At 40.1% G+C, this 24,725-nt stretch overlaps 1 pseudogene; it reads left to right on the plus strand.

The window, feature by feature from the left end:
• The window catches only part of Acbd5-ps2 (acyl-CoA binding domain containing 5, pseudogene 2), a 124,085-nt pseudogene that overhangs the window by 4,230 nt on the left and 95,130 nt on the right, over positions 1 to 24,725 (plus strand).

A 24,725-nucleotide genomic window follows, 5' to 3' on the forward strand; every position in this document is an offset into this window, starting at 1 on the left:
CCCCATTGCCGCCCTCCCCCCACCAGTCTAGTTCACTGGGGGTTCACTCTTAGCAGGACCCAGGGCTTCCCCTTCCACTGGTGCACTTACTAGGATATTCATTGCTACATATGAGGTGAGAGTCCAGGGTCAGTCATGCATAGACTTTAGGTAGTGGCTTAGTCCCTGGAAGCTCTGGTTGCTTGGCATTGTTGTACATATGGGGTCTCGAGCCCCTTCAAGCTCTTCCAGTTCTTTCTCTGATTCTTTCAACGGGGGTCCTATTCTCAGTTCAGTGATTTGCTGCTGGCATTCGCCTCTGTATTTGCTGTATTCTGGCTGTGTCTCTCAGGAGCGATCTACATCCGGCTCCTGTCGGTCTGCACTTCTTTGCTTCATCCAACTTGTCTAATTGGGTGGCTGTATATGTATGGGCCACATGTGGGGCAGGCTCTGAATGGGTGTTCCTTCAGTCTCTGTTTTAATCTTTGCCTCTCTCTTCCCTGCCAAGGGTATTCTTGTTCCCCTTTTAAAGAAGGAGTGAAGCATTCACATTTTGATCATCCGTCTTGAGTTTCATTTGTTCTAGGCATCTAGGGTAATTCAAGCATTTGGGCTAATAGCCACTTATCAATGAGTGCATACCATGTATGTCTTTCTGTGATTGGGTTAGCTCACTCAGGATGATGTTTTCCAGTTCCAACCATTTGCCTACGAATTTCATAAACTCGTTGTTTTTGATAGCTGAGTAATATTCCATTGTGTAGATGTACCACATTTTCTGTATCCATTCCTCTGTTGAAGGGCATCTGGGTTCTCTCCAGCTTCTGGCTATTATAAATAAGGCTGCAATGAACATAGTGGAGCACGTGTCTTTTTTATATATTGGGGCATCTTTTGGGTATATGCCCAAGAGAGGTATAGCTGGATCCTCAGGCAGTTCAATGTCCAATTTTCTGAGGATCCTCCAGACTGATTTCCAGAATGGTTGTACCAGTCTGCAATCCCACCAACAATGGAAGAGTGTTCCTCTTTCTCCACATCCTCGCCAGCATTTGTTGTCCCCTGAGTTTTTGATCTTAGCCATTCTCACTGGTGTGAGGTGAAATCTCAGGATTGTTTTGATTTGCATTTCCCTTATGACTAAAGATGTTGAACATTTCTTTAGGTGTTTCTCAGACATTTGGCATTCCTCAGCTGTGAATTCTTTGTTTAGCTCTGAACCCCATTTTTTAATAGGGTTATTTGTTTCCCTGCGGTCTAACTTCTTGAGTTCTTTGTATATTTTGGATATAAGGCCTCTATCAGTTGTAGGATTGGTAAAGATCTTTTCCCAATCTGTTGGTTGCCGTTTTGTCCGAACCACAGTGTCCTTTGCCTTACAGAAGCTTTGCAGTTTTATGAGATACCATTTGTCGATTCTTGATCTTAGAGCGTAAAGCCATTGGTGTTTTGTTCAGGAAATGTTTTCCAGTGCCCATGTGTTCCAGATGCTTCCCTAGTTTTTCTACTATTAGTTTGAGTGTGTCTGGTTTGATGTGGAGGTCCTTGATCCACTTGGACTTAAGCTTTGTACAGGGTGATAAGCATGGATCGATCTGCATTCTTCTACATGTTGACCTCCAGTTGAACCAGCACCATTTACTGAAAATGCTACCTTTTTTCCATTGGATGGTTTTGGTTCCTTTGTCAAAAATCAAGTGACCATAGGTGTGTGGGTTCATTTCTGGGTCTTCAATTCTATGCCATTGGTCTATCTGTCTGTCTCTGTACCAATACCATGCAGTTTTTATCACTATTGCTCTGTAATACTGCTTGAGTTCAGGGATAGTGATTCCCCTGAAGTCCTTTTATTGTTCAGGATCGCTTTAGCTATCCTGGGTTTTTTGTTATTCCAGATGAATTTGCAAATTTTTCCGTCTAACTCTTTGAAGAATTGGATTGGTATTTTGATGGGGATTGCATTGAATCTGTAGATTGCTTTTGGTAAAATGTCCATTTTTACTATATTAATACTGCCAATCCATGAGCATGGGAGATCTTTCCATCTTCTGAGGTCTTCTTCAATTTCCTTCTTCAGTGTCTTGAAGTTCTTATTGTACAGATCTTTTACTTGCTTGATTAAAGGCACACCGAGGTACTTTATATTATTTGGGTCTATTATGAAGGCTGTTGTTTCCCTAATTTCTTTCTCCGCTTGCTTCTCTTTTGTATAGAGGAAGGCTACTGATTTATTTGAGTTAATTTTATACCCAGCCACTTTGCTGAAGTTGTTTATCAGCTTTAGTAGTTCTCTGGTGGAACTTTTGGGATCACTTAAATATACTATCATATCATCTGCAAATAGTTATATTTTGACTTCTTCTTTTCCGATGTGTATCCCCTTGACCTCCTTTTGTTGTCTGATTGCTCTGGCTAGAACTTCAAGAACTATATTGAATAAGTAGGGAGAGAGTGGGCAGCGTTGTCTAGTCCCTGATTTTAGTGGGATTGCTTCAAGTTTGTCTCCATTTAATTTAATGTTAGCTTCTGGTTTGCTGTATTTGGCTTTTACTATGTTTAGATATGGGCCTTGAATTCCTATTATTTCCAGGACTTTTATCATGAAGGGGTGTTGAATTTTGTCAAATGCTTTCTCAGCATCTAATGAAATGATCATGTGGTTTTGTTCTTTCAGTTTGTTTATATAATGGATCACGTTGATGGTTTTCCGTATATTAAACCATCCCTGCATGCCTGGGATGAAGCCTACTTGATCATGGTGGATGATTGTTTTGATGTGCTCTTGGATTCGGTTTGCCAGAATTTTATTGAGTATTTTTGCGTCGATATTCATAAGGGAAATTTGTCTGAAGTTCTCTTTCTTTGTTGGGTCTTTGTGTGGTTTAGGTATAAGAGTAATTGTGGCTTCATAGGAGGAATTCGGTAGTGCTCCATCTGTTTCAATTTTGTGGAATAGTTTGGATAATATTGGTACGAGGTCTTCTATGAAGGTCTGATAGAATTCTGCACTAAACCCATCTGGACCTGGGATCTTTTTGGTTGGGAGACCTTTAATGACTGCTTCTATTTCCTTAGGAGTTATGGGGTTGTTTAACTGGTTTATCTGTTCCTGATTTAACTTCGGTACCTGGTATGTGTCTAGGAAATTTTCCATTTCCTGTAGATTTTCAAGTTTTGTTGAATATACGCTTTTATAGTAGGATCTGATGAGTTTTTGAATTTCCTCTGAATCTGTATTTATGTCTCCCTTTTCATTTCTGATTTTGTTAATATGGACACACTCTCTGTGTCCTCTCCTTAGTCTGGATAAGGGTTTATCTATCTAGTTGATTTTCTCTCTCTCTTTTTTTTTTTTATTAACTTGAGTATTTCTTATATACATTTCGAGTGTTATTCCCCTTCCCGGTTTCCGGGCAAACATCCCCCTCCCTCCTCCCCTTCCTTATGGGTGTTCCCCTCCCAACCCTCCCCCCATTGTCGCCCTCACCCCAACAGTCTAGTTCACTGGGGGCTCAGTCTTAGTAGGACCCAGGGCTTCCCCTTCCACTGGTGCTCTTACTAGGATATTCATTGCTACCTATGAGGTCAGAGTCCAGGGTCAGTCCATGTATAGTCTTTATGTAGTGGCTTAGTCCCTGGAAGCTCTGGTTGGCATTGTTGTACATATGGGGTCTCGAGCCCCTTCAAACTCCTCCAGTTCTTTCTCTGATTCCTTCAACGGGGGTCCCATTCTCAGTTCAGTGGTTTGCTGCTGGCATTTGCCTCTGTAATTGCTGTATTCTGGTTGTGTCTCTCAGGAGAGATCTACATCCGGCTCCTGTCGGTCTGCACTTCTTTTCTTCATCCATCTTGTCTATTTGGGTGGCTGTATATTTATGGGGCACATGTGGGGCAGGCTCTGAATGGGTGTTCCTTCTGTGTTTGTTGTAATCTTTGCCTCTCTCTTCCCTGCCAAGGGTATTTTTGTTCCCCTTTTTAAAGAAGGAGTGAACCATTCACATTTTGATCATCCGTCTTGAGTTTCATTTGTTCTAGGCATCTAGGGTAATTCAAGCATTTGGACTAATAGCCACTTATCAATGAGTGCATACCATGTATGTCTTTCTGTGATTGGGTTAGCTCACTCTGGATGATATTTTCCAGTTCCAACCATTTGCCTACGAATTTCATAAAGTCATTGTTTTTGATAGCTGAGTAATATTCCATTGTGTAAATGTACCACATTTTCTGTATCCATTCCTCTGTTGAAGGGCATCTGGGTTCTTTTCAGCTTCTGGCTATTATAAATAAGGCTGCAATGAACATAGTGGAGCACGTGTCTTTTTTATATGTTGGGGCATCTTGTGGGTATATGCCCAAGAGAGGTATAGCTGGATCCTCAGGCAGTTCAATGTCCAGTTTTCTGAGGAACCTCCAGACTGATTTCCAGAATGGTTGTACCAGTCTGCAACCCCACCAACAATGGAGGAATATTGCTCTTTCTCCGCATCCTCGCCAGCATTCACCTGAGTTTTTTGTAGAGGGCCGCAATAACATTCGCCACCACTAGATGGCGCTGGCTTCCACTGCGCCCCACGAAGAAGACCAGGATAGCTTCCGCCATTACAAGATTGGCGCCAGCCTTCACCGAGCCAGCCGGCTCCCTTTCAGGAAGTTAACTGTGTGCATGTGCAAGAGTGCCTTCGTGCCAGGTCTTTGCCCACTCTGGGGCGTGCCTTATGAGATCACGGATAAACAACCAATCAGGTGTGGGTGCGCCGCACTAGGGTGTTTATAAGCGCGCCATGTTGGCGCTGCAGGTGCTCCCTCTTCTGACATTAATAAAGTTGGTCACAATAAGGATTTCTATGTACCCGCGTGCTTCCTGCCGGCGGGAAGTCGCGCACGGGACAGTTTTTGATCTTAGCCATTCTCACTGGTGTGAGGTGAAATCTCAGGGTTGTTTTGATTTGCATTTCCCTTATGACTAAAGATGTTGAACATTTCTTTAGGTGTTTCTCAGCCATTCGGCATTCCTCAGCTGTGAATTCTTGGTTTAGCAATGAACCCCATTTTTTAATAGGGTAATTTGTCTCCCTGCGGTCTAATTTCTTGAGTTCTTTATATATTTTGGATATAAGGCCTCTATCTGTTGTAGGATTGGTAAAGATCTTTTCCCAATCTGTTGGTTGCCGTTTTGTCCTAACCACAGTGTCCTTTGCCTTACAGAAGCTTTGCAGTTTTATGAGATCCCATTTGTCGATTCTTGATCCTAGAGCATAAGCCATTGGTGTTTTGTTCAGGAAATTTTTTCCAGTGCCCATGTGTTCCAGATGCTTCCCTAGTTTTTCTTCTATTAGTTTGAGTGTATCTGGTTTGATGTGGAGGTCCTTGATCAACTTAGACTTAAGCTTTGTACAGGGTGATAAACATGGATCGATCTGCATTCTTCTACATGTTGCCCTCCAGTTGAACCAGCACCATTTGCTGAAAATGCTATCTTTTTTCCATTGGATGGTTTTGGCTCCTTTCATAAAAATCAAGTGACCATAGGTGTGCGGGTTCATTTCTGGGTCTTCAATTCTATTTCATTGGTCTATCTGTTTGTCTCTGTACCAATACCATGCAGTTTTTATCACTATTGCTCTGTAATACTGCTTGAGTTCAGGGATAGTGATTCCCCTGAAGTCCTTTTATTGTTGAGGATAGTTTTAGCTATCCTGGGATTTTTGTTATTCCAGATGAATTTGCAAATTGTTCTGTCTAACTCTTTGAAGAATTGGATTGGTATTTTGATGGGGATTGCATTGAATCTGTAGATCGCTTTTGGTAAAATGGCCATTTTTACTATATTAATCCTGCCAATCCATGAGCATGGGAGATCTTTCCATCTTCTGAGGTCTTCTTCAATTTCTTTCTTCAGTGTCTTGAAGTTCTTATTGTACAAATCTTTTACTTGCTTGGTTAAAGTCACACCGAGGTACTTTATATTATTTGGGTCTATTATGAAGGCTGTCGTTTCCCTAATTTCTTTCTCGGCTTGTTTCTCTTTTGTGTAGAGGAAGGCTACTGATTTATTTGAGTTAATTTTATACCCAGCCACTTTGCTGAAGTTGTTTATCAGCTTTAGTAGTTCTCTGGTGGAACTTTTGGGATCACTTAAATAAACTATCATATCATCTGCAAATAGTGATATTTTGACTTCTTTTCCGATGTGTATCCACTTGACCTCCTTTTGTTGTCTGATTGCTCTGGCTAGAACTTCAAGAACTATATTGAACAAGTAGGGAGAGAGTGGGCAGCCTTGTCTAGTCCCTGATTTTAGTGGAATTGCTTCAAGTTTCTCTCCATTTAGTTTAATGTTAGCAACTGGTTTGCTGTATATGGCTTTTACTATGTTTAGGTATGAGCCTTGAATTCCTATTATTTCCAGGACTTTTATCATGAAGGGGTGTTGAATTTTGTCAAATGCTTTCTCAGCATCTAATGAAATGATCATGTGGTTTTGTTCTTTCAGTTTGTTTATATAATGGATCACGTTGATGGTTTTCCGTATATTAAACCATCCCTGCATGCCTAGGATGAAGCCTACTTGATCATGGTAGATGATTGTTTGGATGTGCTCTTGGATTCGGTTTGCCAGAATTTTATTGAGTATTTTTGCATCGATATTCATAAGGGAAATTGGTCTGAAGTTCTCTTTCTTTGTTGGGTCTTTGTGTGGTTTAGGTATAAGAGTAATTGTGGCTTCGTAGAAGGAATTCGCTAGTGATCCATCTGTTTCAATTTTGTGGAATAGTTTGGATAATATTGGTATGAGGTCCTCTATGAAGGTTTGGTAGAATTCTGCACTAAACCCGTCTGGACCTGGGCTCTTTTTGGTTGGGAGACCTTTAATGACTGCTTCTATTTCCTTAGGAGTTATGGGGTTGTTTAACTGGTGTATCTGTTCCTGATTTAACTTCGGTACCTGGTATCTGTCTAGGAAATTATCCATTTCCTGAAGATTTTCAAGTTTTGTTGAATATAGGTTTTTATAGTAAGATCTGATGATTTTTTGAATTTCCTCTGAATCTGTTGTTATGTCTCCCTTTTCATTTCTGATTTTGTTAATTTGGACGCACTCTCTGTGTCCTCTCGTTAGTCTGGCTAAGGGTTTATCTATCTTGTTGATTTTCTCAAAGAACCAACTTTTGGTTCTGTTGATTCTTTCTATGGTCCTTTTTGTTTCTACTTGGTTGATTTCAGCTCTGAGTTTGATTATTTCCTGCCTTCTACTCCTCCTGGGTGTATGTGCTTCTTTTTGTTCTAGAGCTTTTAGGTGTGCTGTCAAGCTGCTGATATATGCTCTTTCCTGTTTCTTTCTGCAGGCACTCAGCGCTATCAGTTTTCCTCTTAGCACAGCTTTCATTGTGTCCCATAAGTTTGGGTATGTTGTACCTTCATTTTCATTAAATTCTAAAAAGTTTTTAATTTCTTTCTTTATTTCTTCCTTGACCAGGTTATCATTGAGTAGAGCATTGTTCAATTTCCAAGTATATGTGGGCATTCTTCCTTGATTGTTATTGAAGACCAGTTTTAGGCCGTGGTGGTCCAATAGCACACATGGGATTATTTCTGTCTTTCTGTACCTGTTGAGGCCCGTTTTTTGACCAATTATATGGTCAATTTTGGAGAAAGTACCATGAGGAGCTGAGAAGAAGGTATATCCTTTTGCTTTAGGATAGAATGTTCTATAAATATCCGTTAAGTCCATTTGGCTCATGACTTCTCTTAGTCTGTCTACATCTCTGTTCAATTTCTGTTTCCATGATGTGTCCTTTGATGAGAGTGGGGTTTGAAATCTCCCACTATTATTGTGTGAGGCGCAATGTGTGTTTTGAGCTTTGGTAAGGTTTCTTTTATGTATGTAGGTGCCCTTGTATTTGGGGCATAGATATTTAGGATTGAGAGTTCATCTTGGTGGACTTTTCCTTCGATGAATATGAAGTGTCCTTCCTTATTTTTTTGGATGACTTTTAGTTGAAAATCGATTTTATTTGATATTAGAATGGCTACTCCAGCTTGCTTCTTCCGACCATTTGCTTGGAAAGTTGTTTTCCAGCCTTTCACTCTGAGGTAGTGTCTGTCTTTGTCTCTGAGGTGTGTTTCCTGTAGGCAGCAGAATGCAGGGTCCTCGTTGCGTATCCAGTTTGTTAATCTATGTCTTTTTATTGGGGAGTTGAGGCCATTGATGTTGAGAGATATTAAGGAATAGTGATTATTGCTTCCCGTTATATTCATATTTGGATGTGAGGTTATGTTTGTGTGCTTTCATTCTCTTTCTTTTGTTGCCAAGACGATTAGTTTCTTGCTTCTTCTAGGGTATAGCTTGCCTCCTTATGTCAGGCTTTACCATTTATTATCCTTTGTAGTGCTGGATTTGTAGAAAGATATTGTGTAAATTTGGTTTTGTCATGGAATATCTTGGTTTCTCCATCTATGTTAATTGAGAGTTTTGCAGGATACAGTAACCTGGGCTGGCATTTGTGTTCTCTTAGGGTCTGTATGACATCAGTCCAGGATCTTCTGGCCTTCATAGTTTCTGCGAAAAGTCTGGTGTGATTCTGATAGGTCTGCCTTTATATGTTACTTGACCTTTTTCCCTTACTGCTTTTTATATTCTTTCTTTATTTTGTGCGTTTGGTGTTTTGACTATTATGTGACGGGAGGTGTTTCTTTTCTGGCCCAATCTATTTGGAGTTCTGTAGGCTTCTTGTATGCCTATGGGTATCTCTTTTTTTAGGTTAGGGAAGTTTTCTTCTATGATTTTGTTGAAGATATTTACTGGTCCTTTGAGCTGGAAGTCTTCACTCTCTTCTATACCTATTATCCTTAGGTTTGATCTTCTCATTGAGTCCTGGATTTCCTGTATGTTTTGGACCAGTAGCTTTTTCTGCTTTACATTATCTTTGACAGTTGAGTCAATGATTTCTATGGAATCTTCTGCTCCTGATATTCTCTCTTCCATCTCTTGTATTCTGTTGGTGAAGCTTGTATCTACAGCTCCTTGTCTCTTCTTTTGGTTTTCTATATCCAGGGTTGTTTCCATGTGTTCTTTCTTGATTGCTTCTATTTCCATTTTTAATTCCTTCAACTGTTTGATTGTGTTTTCCTGGAATTCTTTCAGGGATTTTTGTGACACCTCTCTATGGGCTTCTACTTGTTTATTTATGATTTCCTGATATTCCTTCAGGGATTTTTGTGTCTCCTCTCTATGGGCTTCTACTTGTTTATTTATGTTTTCCTGGAATTCTTTCAGGCATTTTTGCGATTCCTCTCTGTAGGCTTCTACTTGTTTATTAATATTTTCCTGTGTTTCTCTAAGGGAGTTCTTCATGTCTTTCTTGAAGTCCTCCAGCATCATGACGAAATATGATTTTGAAACTAGATCTTGCTTTTCTGGTGTGTTTGGACATTCCATGTTTGTTTTGGTGGGAGAATTGTGCTCCGATGATGCCATGTAGTCTTGGTTTCTGTTGCTTGGGTTCCTGTGCTTGCCTCTCGCCATCAGATTATCTCTAGTGTTACTTTGTTCTGCTATTTCTGACAGTGGCTAGACTGTCCCTATAAGCCTGTATGTCAGTAGTGCTGTAGACCTGTTTTACTGTTTTCTTTCAGCCAGTTATGGGGACAGAGTATTCTGCTTTCGTGCATGTAGTTTTTCCTCTGTACAGGTCTTCAGCTGTTCCTGTGGGCCTGTGTCTTGAGTTCACCAGGCAGGTCACTTGCAGCATACAAGTTGGTCTTACCTGTGGTCCCGAGGCTCAAGTTTGCTCGTGGGGTGCTGCCCACGGGCTCTCTGTGGTGGCAGCAACCAGGAAGACCTGTGCCACCCCTTCCGGGAGCTTCAGTGCACCAGGGTTCCAGATGGTCTTTGGTGTTTTCTTCTGGCATCTGAGATGTGTGTGCAGAGAGCAGTCTCTTCTGGTTTCCCAGGCTTGTCTGCCTCTCTGAAGGTTTAGCTCTCCCTCCCACGGGATTTGGGTGCAGAGAACTGTTTATCCAGTCTGTTTCCTTCAGGTTCCTGCGGTGTCTCAGGCAGGGGTCCTGCCGCTCCTGGGCCCTCCCCCACAGGAGCCCAGAGGCCTTATACAGGTACCTCTTGGGCCAGGGATGTGGGCAGGGGTGGGCAGTGTTGGTGGTCTCTTCCGCTCTGCAGCCTCAGGAGTGCCCACCTGACCAGGCGGTGAGGTCCACAGAGACCATCTTGATGGCCCTTTGAGATGTCCTTTGGTGCATTAGCTTTTGCTATTATGTGGCCTTTTACTGCTCAGTGGTTGGTGCATTCGTATTATCAAAGAAGGAGAAGAAAACTAAGTTGAAGAAATGGCCTTTTACTCAAGAAGACTGCTGGGCCTGAATGACCTAAGAGAGGGATTGGAAATGAAGTAGAATTGACAAAAAAAAATCTGTTTGTGATGATTACATTTCTTTTTTGTCCAGTAGCTTGGTTTATATACATAAATATTCTTTGCACTACACAAAAAAAAGAATATATTGTTTAAAAAATATATCACCAATTGTAAAATAAATAAATAAATAAATAAATAAATAAATAAATAAATAAGAAAATGAACCAAGATTCCTGCCAGGAAACTAGGTAGTTTGACTGTAGTTCTTTATATCTTCCTGTTCCCCTACACCCAATCCCTCAGCCTCGCCCCAAGCTCCGCAACAGTACACCTGCTGCAACCTTCACCGCCACCCATGTCCATTTCCTGTGGACTCCACAATCTTCCCCTCCTAACCTCCAACCTCATCCCCAATTTCAGGAGGCACCCTCTGCTAATGCAAAGGCCATTCATGCCAGGGAAACAGATGGGCTAACTGTAGAGTTTCTGCTCTTCCAGTTCCAACCACCCACTCCCACACTCCCACACTCCTACATGTTCCCATCTCATCCCCAGCTCTGTAGAGAAAAAGGATAACAAAGACTTTCTCTGCTAACCTTCCCACTATCCCAGCCTCCAGCACCAGCAGGTATTCCCTGAGAACACACCAGCTGAGCAGGCCAGGGAAATACAGGAAATGGAAGCTAGGAACAAAACACCTACCCTACAAAGACAAAACCTAAAATAAGCACCTAGAGCTATAATCATCCCAATCCCAGATACCTAGACCCAAATGTAAATACACAATCAGTAACAGCCAGTGCAATATGTCTTCACAAGAATCCAATGACACTATCACAGCAGGTCCCAAATATTCCAAAATAGCTGAAGCATAAGAAAAAGTCCTTAAAACAGCCTTGTGAAGATGATAGAGGCCACTGAAGAAGAAATGAATAAATCTCTTAATCAAATTATGAAAAACACAGACAGTGGAAGGAAATGAATAAAACTGTTTAAGACCTGAAAAAGAAAATAGAATTGATAAAGAAAACCCTAACTGAGGGAATTCAAAAAAGAAAAATTCAGAAATTTGAACGGCAACTTCAGAGGCAAGCTTCACCAACGGAATACAAGAAATGGAAGAGAATCTCAGGTGTTGAAGATAGGGTAACAGAAATAGACACATCAGTCAAAGAAAATGTTAAATATAAAAAACTTTTGAGACAAAATATCCAAAATATCTGGTACACTATGAAAAGTTAAAATCAAAAAATAACAGGAATAGAGAAATGAAAAGAAATCAAGGTCAAAAACACAGAAAATGTCTTGAACAAAATGATTAAAGAAACTGTTCCTAATCTATAGAAGGAGCTGGAAATCAAGATGCAAGGAAACACACACACACCACCACCACCACTACCACTGCCAACAGCAATAACGACAATAATGAAATAACAGGAATCAACAATCATTGATCATTCACATCTTTCAATAGCAATGGCCACAATCCCTCTCCCCACAAAAAAGACACAGACTAACCACAGACTCACAGAATGGATATGAAAGCAAGATTCACCCTTCTGCAAGAAACAAACCTCAACATTAAAGACATTACCCTCAGGGTATAGGGTTAGAAAAAATATATGAAATGAATGGACCTAAGAAGCAAGCTAATATAGCCATTGTAATATCTAACAAGTAGGCTTCATCCTAGAGATACAGAGATGGTTCAATATATGAGATATAATACAACATATAAACAAACTGAGGGGGGGGGAAAAACACATGATCATTTCATGCAGAAAAGGACTTTGAGAAAATCCAACACTCCTTCATGAAATATATGGAACATACCAAAGCATAATAAAGGCAATTTACAGCAAGCCCATAGCAACATCAACTTTAATAGAGAGAAACTCAAAGCAATTTCACTGAAATAAGGAACAAGACAAGGTTATCCACTTTCTCCATACCAATTCAATGTAGAACATGAAGCCCTACCTAGATCAATGAAGGAAATCAAGTGGATATAAATAGGAAAAGAAGAAGTCAAAGTATTATTTGCAGATGATCTAATAGCATATTTAGGCAACTCTAAAATTTTCACCAGCGACCTCCTACAGCTGATAAACGATTTCAGCAAAGTAGCTGTGTCAGGAGCCACAATGGGACAACCTAATAACTAGCAGGTGACCATCCTAAGATGGCCTGCCTTGGATTATTATATAATATGAAACTGGTTCGGCCCTATTAAGCAAAACTGTAAGGGATTCATTTTAGGAAAGATTCCTGCTATTAAAATACCTTTCCTGTTATTATTAAACATATGTAACAATCATAAAGTAATAGCACACCCCTTTGGAGCAGATCTCTGCAGATCTACGAAGATGTACTGTCTCGAAGTGATGCTATATAGACAAGTCGATGACTTCTTAAGTCTTAATAGTGATCCTATAAGAATTCCTAAAATTACATCAGTGATTATTAAGCTCTTTTATAGTGGGACTGCTATTAAATCTTCCTGATAGTCAAAACTGCAATGAGAACTTTGCCAGTCTCCCAAGTGTTACCAGTTAATTGCTCTGAGATAGTAACCAGACTTTCTCCTACTCAGAGCACATTCCAAGAGCTTGTAAAACAATTAACCAAAGGTCATAAAAAATGGGACTAATGATTTATTAAAGGTGCTAGGACAGAGGATAAAATGTTGACTGGGTTTATCTATACAAAACCTCACTAAATTTAGTTATGGTTTTAAACCTTCAGTGAACTTGTGGAGCTGAGACAGGTGATGAATGTTTATTGAGCCAGATAATTACTCCTAATGGATATGCATGTAAACATTCTCTGTTGTAAACTTCTATTTCAATTTATGATTTGATTTTTCATGTGAATTTATGATGAGCTTTGTAACATGTGACCATGTATTCTGAAAGATGTACAGAGGACAAAGAGAAAGAACCTTTTCTTCCCTTAGAAGAACCATCTCCTCCCTGCCCCCCTTAGGATCTTTCCACTTTCCCCCTTAGATAGCTTTCATAGAAAACTTATTACAACTTAGTAACATACATTATAATCACTTTTCTAAGTGTCTCTTTTTCTTCCTGCAATGTCCAACTAGCAGGCTGAAAGTTAGAACCTAGCAGCAGTTCCTGCTGAGATAAAACAAAGGCCACATTATTTAGTTCCCTGCAGTTAGGCTACAGGTGTCAATTGCCCAAGCTAGCAGCCCTCACAAGAGCAAGAAACTTTTTAGGACTTTTTAGAAGTTATCATCTGCAATTCAGTACCGTTAAAGAGCTAGAAAGTCCTGAGACCCTCAGACTTTAAAGCCATCCCCAGAGTCCTGCTCTGTGCACTCCCCCCACTACCTTCTTCAGGCTGGGAGGCTTCTGGCATAGCTGGATAGCGAATTAACTTAGAAAAATTAGTAGCCCTCTTATATACAAATAACAATTTGTCTAAGAAAAAAAATCAAGGAATGGCTTTCACCATAGCCTCAAATAATATAAATTATCTTGGAGTAACTCTAAGCAAGTGAAAACTTGTAACGTGAAAATTGGAAGTCTCTGAAGAAAGAAATGGAAGAAGATATCAGAAGATGGGAAGACCTCCCATGCTCATGGGAATGGTCCCCATTAAATGACTGGTCATTAGGAAATGGCTTGAGAGGCTTTAGGATATGTGGCCTTGTAGAAATAGGCATGGTCTTGTTGAAAAAGGTATGTTACTGGGGTGGATTCTGAGGTTTTTAGAAACTGGAAGTTTTACATCTTCATCTGAAGGTGACTAAGAGAAGACCTGGCTTCCAGGCAGCTAGGCTGAGAGTCTTAAAGCCCACACCCACAGTGACACACCTACTCCAACAAGGCCACATCTCCGAATAAATGTCACTCCTTGGGCCAAGTATATCCAAATCATCACAACTTATTAGTAGAAGCAAGGAAGACAGCAGTGCTGAGAGCAATGAAGATACTGATGGCCCAATCAAGAGGTTTTAGAAAAGAATATAGATAAGTGGTAAGAGATCATTATTCTGATATGTTGGTACAGATCACCCTTGTCTTTAATGTCTGCCTGAGGCAAACTGATGAGTTTTAAATTAATAGCATTGGTGGAGATTTCAAAACAGCCTAGTATTGACTGTGCCATGCAGTCATTAGTGACCAGACTTATGAAGATCTGTAATAAAAAGGAGCAAACTATGTTCATTGCAGCCTTATTTATAATAGCCAGAAGCTGGAAAGAACCCAGGTGCCCTTCAACAGAGGAATGGATACAGAAAATGTGGTACATCTACACAATGGAATATTACTCAGCTATCAAAAACAACGACTTTATGAAATTCGTAGGCAAATGGTTGGAACTGGAAAATATCATCCTGAGTGAGCTAACCCAATCACAGAAAGACATACATGGTATGCACTCATTGATAAGTGGCTATTAGTCCAAATGCTTGAATTACCCTAGATGCCTAGAACAAATGAAACTCAAGACGGATGATCAAAATGTGAATGCTTCACTCTTTCTTTAAAAGGGGAACAAGAATACCCTTGGCAGGGAAGAGAGAGGCAAAGATTAAAACAGAGACTGAAGGAACACCCATTCAGAGCCTGCCCCACATGTGGCCCATACATATACAGCCACCCAATTAGACAAGATGGATGAAGCAAAGAAGTGCAGACTGACAGGAGCCGGATGTAGATCGCTCCTGAGAGACACAGCCAGAATACAGCAAATACAGAGGCGAATGCCAGCAGCAAACCACTGAACTGAGAATAGGACCCCCGTTGAAGGAATCAGAGAAAGAACTGGAAGAGCTTGAAGGGGCTCGAGACCCCATATGTACAACAATGCCAAGCAACCAGAGCTTCCAGGGACTAAGCCACTACATAAAGACTATACATGGACTGACCCTGGACTCTGACCTCATAGGTAGCAATGAATATCCTAGTAAGAGCACCAGTGGAAGGGGAAGCCCTGGGTCCTGCTAAGACTGAACCCCCAGTGAACTAGACTGGTGGGGGGAGGGCGGCAATGGGGGGAGGGTTGGGAGAGGAACACCCATAAGGAAGGGGAGGGGGGAGGGGGATGTTTGCCCGGATACCGGGAAAGGGAATAACACTCGAAATGTATATAAGAAATACTCAAGTTAATAAAAAAAGAAATAAAATGTAAAAAAAAAATAAAAATAAAAAGGAGCAAATTAAGCAAGGAAAAACACAAAATGCACTGTCTGAGAAGGAAGGGAACACTAGGAAGTGTATTTAATAAAGCTAAACCCTGTGTTCAAGTAGATAGAGATTAAATAAAAGCTCGATCCTAAATAAAATAAAGACAGTGGTGATCTCAGGGCAAGATTCTATGCAGCTAAGCTTCTAGCTCATGAAAGGAAGTGAAAAGAAGCCTAAGCAATGAAGGAAATCATCAAAAACAAATATCTGATGCAGATATAATTTAAAAGGGGAGTCAAGTTCAAGCTCTAGCAAGCAGAGGAACTTTGGTAGTTTCAGACACATGTTTCTGCCTTTAGCATCAAGAATACAAGAAAGGCTTTATGGAATCTCCCTCAGGAACTAAAGAAAGCTGCTGGGACCAACTGTAACCAGGGGTATCCCTGTATGGAGCCCAGAGAGGACAATGTGTGAAGTTGTGAAGGTAAAGTGTGGAATGCCTTGAAGACCCCAAAATATTAAGGATATCAGAGACATGGGATACCTACCAAGAAAAGCTGCTAACTGGGAGTGGAGCCAGGCTAAGAGAGAGAATTGTGTTGTAGTCAATGAAGTTGAAAGGAATTGAAGATCTGAAGAATGCTTTGAATTTAAGTCATGGAGATACAGAGATTGGAATTTGCCCAGCTGATTTTAAGTCTTGCAATGATCAAATGTTCCTCACTATGCAACCATTTTTCCATTTGGACTGGTCATGTATATTCTGTGCCACTGTATGCTAGAAGTATGTGATCTGATTTATTTTTTATTTTGATTTTATCGGGATGTGGTGGTTTGAATAAATATGGCCCCCACAGACTCATGTGTTTAAATGCTCGGCTGATAGTAAGTGACACTATTAGGAGGTATGGCCTTGTTGAAGTAGGTGTGGCCTTTTTAGGGAAAGTGTGTCACTGTGTGAATAGGCTTTGAGGTCTCCTATGCTCAAGCTATGCCCACGGTGGTATACAGCTTCCTTCTGCTGCCTGTGGATCAAGGTGTAGAACTCTAACCTCCTTTTCTAGCACCATGTCTGCCTGCATATCACCATGTTTCCTGCCATGAAGTTAATGGACTAAACTTCTGAAACTGTAAGCTAGCCTCAATTTAATGTTTTTCTTTATAAGAGTTGCCTTGGTCATAGTGTCTCTTCACAAAACAAAACTCTAAGACAAGGAGTTACAGTTAAGAGATTATCTTCAGTCTCAGAAGAAACTTTGATAATTGGAATTTTAAATAGTATTCAGACTGTAATAGACTAAAGAAACCTTTGAAGTTGGACTGAATGTATTTTTGCATTATGATATGGATACAAGCCTGTGGGTGCCAAGGAGTGGAGTGTGGTGGTATAAATAGGAATAGCCTCCATAGCCTCATATATTTGAATGCTTGGTCATCAGGAAGTGGAACTATTTGAGGTAAGTTAGGAGTGTGGCCTTTTTGGAGTAAGTATATCCTTGTTGAAAAAAGTATGTTACCAAAGATGGACTTTGAAGCTTTTGGAAGCTGCAGTTAGACTCAGTGGCTTTCTCTTCTTTCTCGACCCTGCCAATCCAGAGGCATAACTCTTAGCTACCTCTCCAGCACCATATTTGCCTGCATGCCACCATGATTTCTACCGTGTTGATAATGGACTGGACCTCTGAAACTATAAGCCATCCCCAATTAAATGCTTTTATTTATAAGAGTTTATGTGTTTGTGATCATGTTGTCTCTTCACATCAATAGAACATTGACTAAAGCAGAGTGAAAACTTGTACAGCCACTATGAAAATCAATATTCTAGTTCCTCAGAAAGTTGGGACTTGATCTACCTCAAGATTCAGCTATACCACTCTATAATAGCTAGAAACTGGACACAACATAGATGCCCCTCAACAGAAGAATGGATAAAAAATGTATAGTTACACAATGGAGTATTACTCAACTTTTAAAAAAGTGACATCATGAAACTTTCAGGGTAATGAATGGAACAAAAAAAATCCTAAGTGAGATAACCCAGACCCAGAAAGATAAATATGATATATATTCGTTTACATGTGGATATTAGCCATTAAATAAATGAAAATCAAGCTACAATCCATAGACCCAGAGAGGTTACATATAGAATAAGTGACTAGGGGGGACACATGGATCCCACTGGGAGGGAATAATAAAATAGAGATTATGGGTGGCCTGGGATAGGGGTGACAGGAATGGATCAGGCAGGGAGGAGGAGAAGAGATGGAGTTGATGGAGGAAATGCAAGGGAAGACAGCTAGAATTGAAGGTGATATGTAAACCTAATGCAGCAGAAACTTTCTAAAATGTATGAAGGCAATCCTAATGAAGTCTCCAAAAATAAAGGAGACAGAGTCTCGTTTAACTATCTCTTGTCACCAAAGTTCCCAGTACAGAGATTAGGTTGCATCCAATTGAGTTGACCAAAGAGGTCCCATTGCAATTCCTCAAAGAACTCATGCTATATCCAAAACAATATTTTGCTCTCCAAAAAAATGACAGTAAGGCCTCATTGCTAATGACAATACCTACACAATCCATTGAACATGGAGCTGGTAAGCTGGTATCTACATGAAACCTTCACCCCCATGCTCTAGAGTCTTTGGTAAAAGAAGATACTTTGCAGGCTACCAAAAGAGAAACATAAATACCAATATAACCACAAAACCTTTGATCTAGAATCTTCCTACTGAAAAAATATACTAGGACTAATGTGGCACAAAGCTTTTGGAAGTAACCAACCACTGTCTGACTTGACTTGAAGTCCACTCCATAAAATAGAACCCATTCACAATACCTTAGGTGATCAAAAACCAGAGACTAGGGTAAAAATCAAATACTACTCCCCCAAAAGTAACAATAAAATGACTCCTAATGATAGTCTGCTATACTCATTGACCACTGCCTTATTCAGCATCATCAGAGAAGCTTCCTCCTGCAGCAGGCAGGAACAAATACAGAGACTCACACCAAAACATTATACAAAGAGTGAGACCTTGGAACACACACCTCTCAATGGGAGGTCTCCCTCAAAGCTCTACCCCCGGAGCTCAGGAAACTCCATGGGAGAAGAGATAGAAAGTAGAAGAGCTGGAGTGATGTAGAACGCCAGGAGATCAAGGCCCTCTAAATCAACTGAACAAAGCTTATATGAACTCACAGAGACTAAAACAGCAAGCACACAGCCTCTGAGTATATATTATAGCTTTCAGTTTAGCGTTTTTATGGGACTCCTGAATATATGAACAAGTAGATCTCTGACTCTTGTAACTTCTCTTGAGCTTCTTTTCCTTCTGTTGGTTTGCCTTGTCAAACTTCAATGGGATGGTTTTTGTTTTAACTTTATATTGTTATGTTTTGTTATCTGTTCTTTTCTAATGAGAGACAGAAATGGAGTGGGTCCAGATGGGAGCAAAAGAGTAAGTTGGAGGAGTAAATGAAGGAGAAACTTTTAATCAAGATATACTGAATAAGGAAAGAATGTATTTTTAATAAAACGGGGTAGGGACAATAAGAAAATGAACCAAGAAAGAGAGGGAAAATTCAAGTTCAGCTATATCATAGGATTCTATCCAAAAATAAAGCAAAACGAAGAGAGTCTGAGAAGTGTGGCCTGAGAAAGTGATAAAGCTCTTATTTACAGTAGCTATACAGTAGCTAGTTAGTTAGTTAGTGAAAGACGAGTGCTCAACAGCAGACGTCACAGGCACCACTCAGACAAAACAGGCACCACTTGGACAGAACAGGCACCACTCTGACATAACAGGCTCAAAAATGCGAATGCCCCACTCCTTCTTTAAAAGGAGAACAAGAATACCCTTGACAGGGACTAGGGAGGCAAAGTTTAGAACAGAGGCAGAAGGAACACACATTGAGAGCCTGTCCCACATGTGGCCCATACATATACAGCCACCAAACTAGATAAGATGGATGAAGCAAAGAAGTGCAGGCTGACAGGAACCAGATGTAGATCTCTCCTGAGAGACACAGCCAGAATACAGCAAATACATAGGTGAATGCCATAATTAAACCACTGAACTGAGAACGGGACCCCCGTTTAAGAAATCTTAGAAAGGACTGAAAGGGGCTTGAGACCCCATATGAACAACAATGCCAACCACCCAGAGCTTCCAGGGACTAAGCCACTACCCAAAGGCTATACATGGACTGACCCTGGACTCCAACTGCATACGTAGCAATGAATAGCCTAGTAAGAACACCACTGAAAGGGAAAGTCCTTGGTCCTGCCAAGACTGAACCCCAGGAAATGTGATTGTTGGGGGGAGGGAATTGTGGGGGGAGGATGGGGAGGGGAACACCCATATACAAGGGGAGGGGTAGGGGCTAGGAGGATGTTGGCCTGGAAACTGGGAAGGGGAATAACAATTGAAATGTAAATAAGAAATAATCAAATACTCAAGTTAATAAAGATAAAAAAAGATACAAATTGGAAAGGAAGAAGTCAAAATATCACTATTTGCAGATGATATGATAGTATACTTAAATGACCCCAAAAGTTCTACCAGAACTTTACTAAAGCCTGATAAACAACTTCAGCAAAGTGACTGGATATAAACTTAACTCAAAGAAATCAGTAGCCTTCCTCTACTCAAAGCATAAATAGAATGAGAAAGAAATTAGGGAAATGACACCTTTCCCAATAATCACAAATAACATGAAATACCTCTCTGTGACTCTAACAAGCAAATGAAAGATCTGTATGACAGGAACTTCGATTCTCCGAAGAAAGAAATTGAAGATCTCAGAAGATAGAAAGACCTCTCATGCTCATGGATTGCCAGGATTAATATAGTAAAAATGGCCATTTTGCCAAAAGCAATCTACAAATTCAATGCAATCCCCTTCAAAATTCCAACTCAATTCTTCATAGAGTTACAAAAGTCATTTTGCAAATTCATTTGCAATAAGAAAAAACCCAGGATAGTGAAAACTATACTTAACCATAAAAGAACTTCTCGGGGAATCACCATCCCTGACCTCAAGCAGTATTAAAAAGCAATAGTGACAAAACTGTATGGTATTGGTACCAAGACAGACAGATCATTGGAATAGAATTGAAGACCCAGAAATGAACCAACTTGACCTTTGACAAAGGAGCTAAAACCATTGAGTGGAAAAAAGATGGCATTTTCAGCAAATGGTGCTGGTTCAACTGGAGGTCAGCATGTAGAAGAATGCAAATTGACCCATTCTTATCATCCTGTACAAAGTTTAAGTCCAAGTGGATCAAGGACCTCCACATAAAACCAGAGACACTCAAACTAATGGAATAAACAGTGGGGAAGAATCTCGAACACATGGGCACTGGGGAAAATTTCCCGAACAAAACACTAATGGCTTATACTCTAAGATCAAGATTCGAAAAGGACCTCATAGAACTGTAAAGCTTCTGTAAGGCAAAGGACACTGTAATTAAGACAAAATAGCCACCAACAGATTGGGAAAAGATCTTTACCAATCCTACATCTCATAGAGGGCTAACATCTAATATATACAAGGAACTCAAGAAGTTAAACTCCAGAGAGCCAAATAGTCCTATTTAAAAAATGGAGTAAGGAGCTAAACAAAGAATTCTCAGCTGAGGAATATTGAATGGCTGTGAAGTACCTAAGGAAATGTTCAACATCCTTAGTCATCAGGGAAATACAAATCAAAACAACCCTGAGATTCTCCCTTGCACCAGTCAAAATTGCTAAGATCAAAAACTCAGGTGATAACAAATGCTGGTGAGGATACAGAGAAAGAGGAACACTTCTCCATTGTTGTTGAGATTGCAAACTAGTACAACCACTCCAGAAATTACAGTCTGGCGGTTCCTCAGAAAATTGGACATTGCAGTACCTGAGAATCCAGATATACTACTCATGGGCATATACCCAAATGATGCTCCAACTTACAGCAAAGACACATGCTCCTCTATGTTCATAGCAGCCTTATTTATAATAGCCAGAAGCTAGAAAGAACCCAAATTCCCTTCAATAGAGGAATGGTTACAGAAAATGTGGTACATCTACACAATGGAATATTACTCGGCTATCAAAAACAATGACTTTATGAAATTCATAAGCAAATGGATCGAGCTGGAAAATATCATCTTGAGTGAGGTAATCCAATCACAGAAAAACACACATGGTATGCACTCACTGATAAGTGTATATGAGCCCAAAAGCTTAGATTACCCAAGATACAATCCACAGACCATATGAAGCTCAAGAAGAAGGATGATCAAAGTGCAGAGACTAAAGGAACAGCCATTCAGAGCCTTGCCTACATGGGGATCCAGCCTATGTATATACAGCTACCAAAACTAGACAATATTGATGAAGCCAAGAAGTGCAGCCTGACAGAAACCTGATATAGCTGTCTCCTAAGAGGCTCAGCCAGAGCATGACAAATACAGAGGTGAATGCTATCAGCAAAGCATTGAATTGAGAATAGGGCCCCTGTTGGAGGCGTCAGAGAAAGGATTGAAGGAGCTGAAGGGGTTTGCAGCCCCACAAGAACAACAATACCAACCAACCAGAACTCCCAGGAACTAAACCACCATCCAACGAATACACATGGATAGACCCATGGCTTCAGCTGCATATGTAGCAGAGGATGGCCTTGTTAAGCACCAATGGGAGGTGAAGCCCTTGGTCCTGCCAAGGCTGGACCCAGTAGTGTAGGGGAATGTCAGGGTGGGGACATTGGTTAAGGGGGGTGTTTCGGGATCGAGAAGACCTTTATAGAAGAAGGGGGAGGGGGATGAGTTGGGAGCCTATGTACAGGAAACTGGGAAAGAGAATAACATTTAAAATGTAAATAAAAATATCCAATAAAAAATAAATAAAATATCTCAACTAAAATTCCAAATATGTCACTTCTTGGCCTTTTGGCTAAGATCAAGGGTAAAATTCCAAATACTTTTATTTCTACATTTTTCTTTCAGTTTCCCAACTGCTCATTATGGTATAATTTTTTTAAAAAAATATGAATTTTGCAACAGTTTAGACCATTTCCACTCTAGGTATTTATTGACCTTGAATCCCACATTATCATAGTTACTTGGGAATATTTTCATAAATAACACTAACAATCAAAGCATGCCACATAATGTATGTGATCTCTCTACCCGGCAGCAACATTCACCTTCAGTGGAACTCAGTTTTGATAATTACTGCTTATATAAAAATAAACCTCAGCTGAAAGCTACAAGAAAAATCAATTCAAAATAAAATCTGCAACTTGCCAACACTGTAGAATGTTTACCAATGTGTACATGTAATTTATGCATACAACCCACTGAAAGAAATACACTAACACTTCACAAATTGCTCCTAGAATAAATCTTATTGACAAGGCAACAAAATGAAATTGAAAAATGTAGTCAGCTCATTGATTTGTTGTTAACTTATCATTCTTAATCTGTAGTTACTGATTTTATGATTTGCTGGGAGTGCTGAATATATTTTTGCTGATATACCTCAGTGAGGACATTGCCTTGTGTCTTTAATGAAAGGCAGCTGCTATCATGGTAAGACAGAAAGTGAGGTGAACCCTGGCTGTCTCTTGTTATCTCTTAGACTAAACTAAGTCACCTCTTTGGGTTTCCATCCCCCACCCCCCAGTTTTATAAGTTGTGTACTACAGGCCTTAAAGGTCACAATAAAGCATGACCCAGCAGCAGTAGACTAAGTGTTGCTATAGAGTAGCATCTGCTCATAGTACAAGTTTTCACTTGCATCAATGATTAGAACAAATGTAACGTGCCAGGTGAATTGAGGTCTTTCCTTTAAGCTACATGAATATGCTTCATAGTGACTCATTCAGAGATGAGATCAAGTCTTCGAACTAAAATCCTTCATCTCCAGTCCCCAAAAATAAGAATTTTTTTGAAATAGCATTAGAAATGGATGCATTCTATAACCAGATATTGCACACATGTGGAAAACTTAAAGGAAAGTGATATTATTTTGAAAAAAGAAATAATACTCAATTCAGATGTAAGAGAGGACTGATACAGAGAATAAGTCTTCAGCTCCAGGATGAGAGGAAAAAAAGATAAAGAAGAAGAGAGGACCTAGATTAGCCAAAAGATCAAGGTAGAGACAGGCATGGAAGAACTTTGTCCCTCCCTCCTTCTGGTATGACAACAGGTCCAGTAGAATTTTGTGCCCCAAGTTAGAAAAATGCACATCCATTGTGTGTCTTGAATTCAGAACTTGAGACAATATTTACTGGCATCCAGTTGAAAAGGAAGCCTCTATCTCCAGAGGGGCAACAGGCCACAACAGGGCCTGGAAGACTAGAAACAGAACAGGTAATAAGATGGAACAGAGACTAGTACAGAAGCTCAGGTTTCAGATGAGTGCATAGCCAACTGCAGCAAAAATGTGAAGAGAAATGAACTGCTAAGAAGGTGGTATTCTCACAGTATGAATCAGGAAGAAGAGAGAAGACAGAACGTAAGGCCAGGCTATAAAAGCACAAGGCCCTTTCCCTGCTCCCTACTCTATGCACAAGCCCGAAAGGCACCACACACTTCCCGAAGAATACACTGTTTGGGAACCGAGTGTTCAAACACATATGCTGGGGAGGACAGTTCCCATTCGTGCCATAGCAGTCATTTGAGGAATCAAATATAACAGAACTAGTGATATTTTAAAGCATGCTTGATGGATATAGCTACACTCTAAGTAGTAACAAAATATAATGGATAATTTTAATTAATCCAAATTAATAAGAACAACTGGTACTCTTGGAAACAGAACTTCAGTCTTTGAAATCAAATTGCACTGAGTGTGCTGATTAGCAGGAAAGATGACTGAGGGATACTTACTGATTTGGATAATACCCTGAACGATTGTCCTGAGATACTGCTCAACAGTGGAAAACACAGAAAATATTTTAAAGATTCAATGTCTGCCTAATAAGGGTTACAAAAAGAGAGACATATTCACAGAAAGGAAGAGGAAGAAGAGAAGGAGGAGGAAGAAGAAGAAATATCCAGAAGAAAAACAAAAAGCAATGGGCTCAACAAATGTCCAATATGATGAAAACAGAGAAAATCGTTGAAACACCAAGATGAAGTTCAGTAGCTGGGGGTGAAAACAAATAAAAAATCCAGTCTCATTAGTACTCTTATGGGCAGTTATAGATTCTAAAATACAATAAA

Source organism: Rattus norvegicus, chromosome 5 (genome assembly GCF_036323735.1).
Source record: "Rattus norvegicus strain BN/NHsdMcwi chromosome 5, GRCr8, whole genome shotgun sequence".
Taxonomy (NCBI): Eukaryota; Metazoa; Chordata; class Mammalia; order Rodentia; family Muridae; genus Rattus; species Rattus norvegicus.